Source organism: Papaver somniferum, unplaced genomic scaffold (assembly GCF_003573695.1).
Source record: "Papaver somniferum cultivar HN1 unplaced genomic scaffold, ASM357369v1 unplaced-scaffold_76, whole genome shotgun sequence".
NCBI lineage: Eukaryota > Viridiplantae > Streptophyta > Magnoliopsida > Ranunculales > Papaveraceae > Papaver > Papaver somniferum.
This window is the reverse complement of record NW_020650526.1, coordinates 4,429,940-4,435,939: the sequence shown is the minus strand read 5'-3', so window position 1 is coordinate 4,435,939 and position 6,000 is coordinate 4,429,940.

Genomic DNA, 6,000 nt, shown 5'->3' with positions numbered 1-6,000 from the left:
AATAGCATGTTTTCAATGAAAATAGACACCTCTTGAGCTAAATTATAGCGTTCGAGTCTTTTCGAGTGTGTTTTTTTCGAATGTACACTCGAAACTGCTCTAAGTAGACAAATCTTGTTTATGAGGCCTAGACTTCAAAATTTAGCTAAAGTATCAAGATCATCTGGGTCTATAGACCAACATGTCATGATCATTAGCATGTTTCCAATCAAAATAGACACCGGTTGAGCTAAATTATAGCGTTCGAGTCTTTTCGAGTGTGTATTATTTGAATGTACACTCAAAACTGCTCTAAGTAGAAAAATCTTGTTTATGAGGCCTAGACTTCAAAATTTAGATAAAATATCAAGATCATCTGGGTCTATAGACCAACATGTCCTGATCATTAGCATGTTTCCAATAAAAATAGACACCGGTTGAGCTAAATTATAGCGTTCGAGTCTTTTCGAGTGTGTATTATTTGAATGTACACTCGAAACTGCTCTAAGTAGAAAATTCGTGTTTATGAGGCCTAGCCTTCAAAACTTGGCTAACATATCAAGATCATGTGGGTCTATAGACCAACATGTCCTGATCAATAGAATGTTTTCAATCAAAATAGACATCTCTTGAGATAAATTATAACGTTCGAGTCTTTTCGAGTGTGTATTTTTCGAATGTACACTCGAAACTGCTCTAATTAGACAAATCTTGTTTATGAGGCCTAGACTTCAAAATTTAGCTAAAATATCAAGATCATCTGGGTCTATAGACCCACATGTCCTGATCAATAGCATGTTTTCAATGAAAATAGACACCTCTTGAGCTAAATTATAGCGTTCGAGTCTTTTCGAGTGTGTATTATTTGAATGTACACTCAAAACTGCTCTAAGTAGAAAAATCTTGTTTATGAGGCCTAGACTTCAAAATTTAGATAAAATATCAAGATCATCTGGGTCTATAGACCAACATGTCCTGATCATTAGCATGTTTCCAATAAAAATAGACATCGGTTGAGCTAAATTATAGCGTTCGAATCTTTTCGAGTGTGTATTTTTCGAATGTACACTCGAAACTGCTCTAATTAGACAAATCTTGTTTATGAGGCCTAGACTTCAAAATTTAGCTAAAATATCAAGATCATCTGGGTCTATAGACCAACATGTCCTGATCATTAGCATGTTTCCAATAAAAATAGACACCGGTTGAGCTAAATTACAGCGTTCGAGTCTTTTCGAGTGTGTATTATTTGAATGTACACTCGAAACTGCTCTAAGTAGAAAATTCGTGTTTATGAGGCCTAGCCTTCAAAACTAGGCTAACATATCAAGATCATGTGGGTTTATAGACCCACATGTCCTGATCAATAGCATGTTTTCAATCAAAATAGACATCTCTTGAGCTAAATTATAACGTTCGAGTCTTTTCGAGTGTGAATTTTTCGAATGTACACTCGAAACTGCTCTAAGTAGACAAATCTTGTTTATGAGGCCTAGACTTCAAAATTTAGCTAAAATATCAAGATCATCTGGGTCTATAGACCAACATGTCCTGATCATTAGCATGTTTCCAATCAAAATAGACACCTCTTGAGCTAAATTATAGCGTTCTAGTCTTTTCGAGTGTGTATTTTTCGAATGTACACTCGAAACTGCTCTAAGTAGAAAATTTGTGTTTATGAGGCCTAGGCTTCAAAACTTGGCTAAAATATCAAGATCATGTGGGTCTATAGACCAACATGTCCTGATAATTAGCATGTTTTCAATCAAAATAGACACCTCTTGAGCTAAATTATAGCGTTCGAGTCTTTTCGAGTGTGTATTTTTCGAATGTACACTCGAAACTGCTCTAAGTAGAAAAATCTTGTTTATGTGGCCTAGACTTCAAAACTTGGCTAAAATATCAAGATCATGTGGGTCTATAGACCAACATGTCCTGATAATTAGCATGTTTTCAATCAAAATAGACATCTATTGAGATAAATTATAGCGTTCGAGTCTTTTCGAGTGTGTATTATTCGAATGTACACTCGAAACTGCTCTAAGTAGAAAATCCGTGTTTATGAGGCCTAGGCTTCAAAACTTGGATAAAATATCAAGATCATGTGGGTCTATATACCAACATGTCCTGATAATTAGCATGTTTTCAATCAAAATAGACACCTCTTGAGCTAAATTATAGCGTTCGAGTCTTTTCGAGTGTGTATTTTTCGAATGTACACTCGAAACTGCTCTAAGTAGAAAAATCTTGTTTATGTGGCCTAGACTTCAAAATTTGGCTAAAATATCAAGATCATGTGGGTATATAGACCAACATGTCCTGATAATTAGCATGTTTCCAATCAATATAGACACCTCTTGAGCTAAATTATAGCGTTCGAGTCTTTTCGAGTGTGTATTTTTCGAATATACACTCGAAACTGCTCTAAGTAGAAAATTCGTGTGTATGAGGCCTAGGCTTCAAAACTTGGCTAAAATATCAAGATCATGTGGGTCTATAAACCAACATATCCTGATAATTAGCATGTTTTCAATCAAAATAGACATCTCTTGAGATAAATTATAGCGTTCGAGTCTTTTCGAGTGTGTATTATTCGAATGTACACTCGAAACTGCTCTAAGTATAAAATCCATGTTTATGAGGCCTAGGCTTCAAAACTTGGATAAAATATCAAGATCATGTGGGTCTATATACCAACATGTCCTGATAATTAGCATGTTTTCAATCAAAATAGACACCTCTTGAGCTAAATTATAGCGTTCGAGTCTTTTCGAGTGTGTATTTTTCGAATGTACACTCGAAACTGCTCTAAGTAGAAAAATCTTGTTTATGTGGCCTAGACTTCAAAATTTGGCTAACATATCAAGAACATGTGGGTCTATAGACCAACATGTCCTGATAATTAGCATGTTTTCAATCAAAATAGACACCTCTTGAGCTAAATTATAGCGTTCGAGTCTTTTCGAGTGTGTATTTTTCGAATGTACACTCGAAACTACTCTAAGTAGAAAAATCTTGTTTATGTGGCCTAGACTTCAAAACTTGGCTAAAATATCAAGATCACGTGGGTCTATAGACCAACATGTCCTGATAATTAGCATGTTTTCAATCAAAATAGACACCTCTTGAGCTAAATTATAGCGTTCGAGTCTTTTCGAGTGTGTATTTTTCGAATGTACACTCGAAACTGCTCTAAGTAGAAAAATCTTGTTTATGTGGCCTAGACTTCAAAATTTGGCTAAAATATCAAGATCATGTGGGTATATAGACCAACATGTCCTGATCAATAGAATGTTTTCAATCAAAATAGACACCTCTTGAGCTAAATTATAGCATTCGAGTCTTTTCGAGTGTGTATTTTTCGAATGTACACTCGAAACTGCTCTAAGTAGAAAAATCTTGTTTATGTGGCCTAGACTTCAAAACTTGGCTAAAATATCAAGATCATGTGGGTCTATAGACCAACATGTCCTGATAATTAGCATGTTTTCAATCAAAATAGACACCTCTTGAGCTAAATTATAGCGTTCGAGTCTTTTCGAGTGTGTATTTTTCGAATGTACACTCGAAACTGCTCTAAGTAGAAAAATCTTGTTTATGAAGCCTAGGCTTCAAAACTTGGATAAAATATCAAGATCATGTGGGTCTATAGATCAACATGTCCTGATAATTAGCATGTTTTCAATCAAAATAGACACCTCTTGAGCTAAATTATAGCGTTCGAGTCTTTTCGAGTGTGTATTTTTCGAATGTACACTCGAAACTGCTCTAAGTAGAAAAATCTTGTTTATGTGGCCTAGACTTCAAAATTTGGCTAAAATATCAAGATCATGTGGGTCTATAGACCAACATGTCCTGATCATTAGCATGTTTCCAATCAAAATAGACATCTCTTGAGATTAATTATAGCGTTCGAGTCTTTTCGAGTGTGTATTATTCGTATGTACACTCGAAACTGCTCTAAGTAGAAAATCCGTGTTTATGAGGCCTAGGCTTCAAAACTTGGATAAAATATCAAGATCATGTGGGTCTATATACCAACATGTCCTGATAATTAGCATGTTTTCAATCAAAATAGACACCTCTTGATCTAAATTATAGCGTTCTAGTCTTTTCGAGTGTGTATTTTTTGAATGTACACTCGAAACTGCTTTAAGTAGAAAAATCTTGTTTATGTGGCCTAGACTTCAAAATTTGGCTAAAATATCAAGATCATGTAGGTCTATAGACCAATATGTCCTGATCATTAGCATGTTTCCAATCAATATAGACACCTCTTGAGCTAAATTATAGCGTTCGAGTCTTTTCGAGTGTGTATTTTTCGAATATAAACTCGAAACTGCTCTAAGTAGAAAATTCGTGTGTATGAGGCCTAGGCTTCAAAACATGGCTAAAATATCAAGATCATGTGGGTCTATAGACCAACATGTCCTGATAATTAGCATGTTTTCAATCAAAATAGACACCTCTTGAGCTAAATTATAGCGTTCGAGTCTTTTCGAGTGTGTATTTTTCGAATGTACACTCGAAACTGCTCTAAGTAGAAAAATCTTGTTTATGTGGCCTAGACTTCAAAATTTGGCTAAAATATCAAGATCATGTGGGTCTATAGACCAACATGTCCTGATCATTAGCATGTTTCCAATCAAAATAGACACCTCTTGAGCTAAATTATAGCGTTCTAGTATTTTCGAGTGTATATTTTTCGAATGTACACTCGAAACTGCTCTAAGTAGAAAAATTGTGTTTATGAGGCCTAGGATTCAAAACTTGGCTAAAATATCAAGATCATGTGGGTCTATAGACCAACATGTCCTGATAATTAGCATGTTTTCAATCAAAATAGACACCTCTTGAGCTAAATTATAGCGTTCGAGTCTTTTCGAGTGTGTATTTTTCGAATGTACACTCGAAACTGCTCTAAGTAGAAAAATCTTGTTTATGTGGCCTAGACTTCAAAATTTGGCTAAAATATCAAGATCATGTGGGTCTATAGACCACATGTCCTGATCATTAGCATTTTTCCAATAAAAATAGACACCGGTTTAGCTAAATTATAGCGTTCGAGTCTTTTCGAGTGTGTATTATTTGGATGTACACTCGAAACTGCTCTAAGTAGAAAATTCGTGTTTATGAGGCCTAGCCTTCAAAACTTGGCTAACATATCAAGATCATGTGGGTCTATAGACCAACATGTCCTGATCAATAGCATGTTTTCAATCAAAATAGACACCTCTTGAGATAAATTATAGCGTTCGAGTCTTTTCGAGTGTGTATTTTTCGAATGTACACTCGAAACTGCTTTAAGTAGACAAATCTTGTTTATGAGGCCTAGATTTCAAAATTTTGCTAAAATATCAAGATCATCTGGGTCTATAGACCAACATGTCCTGATAATTAGCATGTTTCCAATAAAAATAGAAACCTGTTGAGCTAAATTATAGCGTTCGAGTCTTTTCGAGTGTGTATTATTCGAATGTACACTCGAAACTGCTCTAAGTAGAAAATTCGTGTTTATGAGGCCTAGGCTTCAAAACTTGGATAAAATATCAAGATCATGTGGGTCTATAGATCAACATGTCTTGATAAGTAGCATGTTTTCAATAAAAATAGACACCTCTTGAGCTAAATTATAGCGTTCGAGTCTTTTCGAGTGTGAATTTTTCGAATGTACACTCGAAACTGCTCTAAGTAGACAAATCTTGTTTATGAGGCCTAGACTTCAAAATTTAGCTAAAGTATCAAGATCATCTGGGTCTATAGACCAACATGTCATGATCATTAGCATGTTTCCAATAAAAATAGACACCGGTTGAGCTAAATTATAGCGTTCGAGTCTTTTCGAGTGTGTATTATTTGAATGTACACTCAAAACTGCTCTAAGTAGAAAAATCTTGTTTATGAGGCCTAGACTTCAAAATTTAGATAAAATATCAAGATCATCTGGGTCTATAGACCAACATGTCCTGATCATTAGCATGTTTCCAATAAAAATAGACATCGGTTGAGCTAAATTATAGC